Here is a 239-nt window from a genome sequence, read left to right on the forward strand (position 1 = left end):
TCCCCCGGGATCAGAATATGTTCGCGAAATTTGAAAAGAGAAGTTATTGTTAAACAATATAATAACACCTGCCTTTTTACTAGTGCCACAACTGAAAAGAGCTTGGTACCCCCATTTGGCCCGCCAATCATGCATATTGTTTTCCGTACAGTGAGCTTCTTGGATGAAATAAATCGATAACTGCTTCTTTCGAAGCCAGTTAAAAAATTACTGTCGCTTGGTCTTGTCTCCTAAACCCC

This window comes from Montipora foliosa, chromosome 3 (genome assembly GCF_036669935.1).
Source record: "Montipora foliosa isolate CH-2021 chromosome 3, ASM3666993v2, whole genome shotgun sequence".
Taxonomy (NCBI): Eukaryota; Metazoa; Cnidaria; class Anthozoa; order Scleractinia; family Acroporidae; genus Montipora; species Montipora foliosa.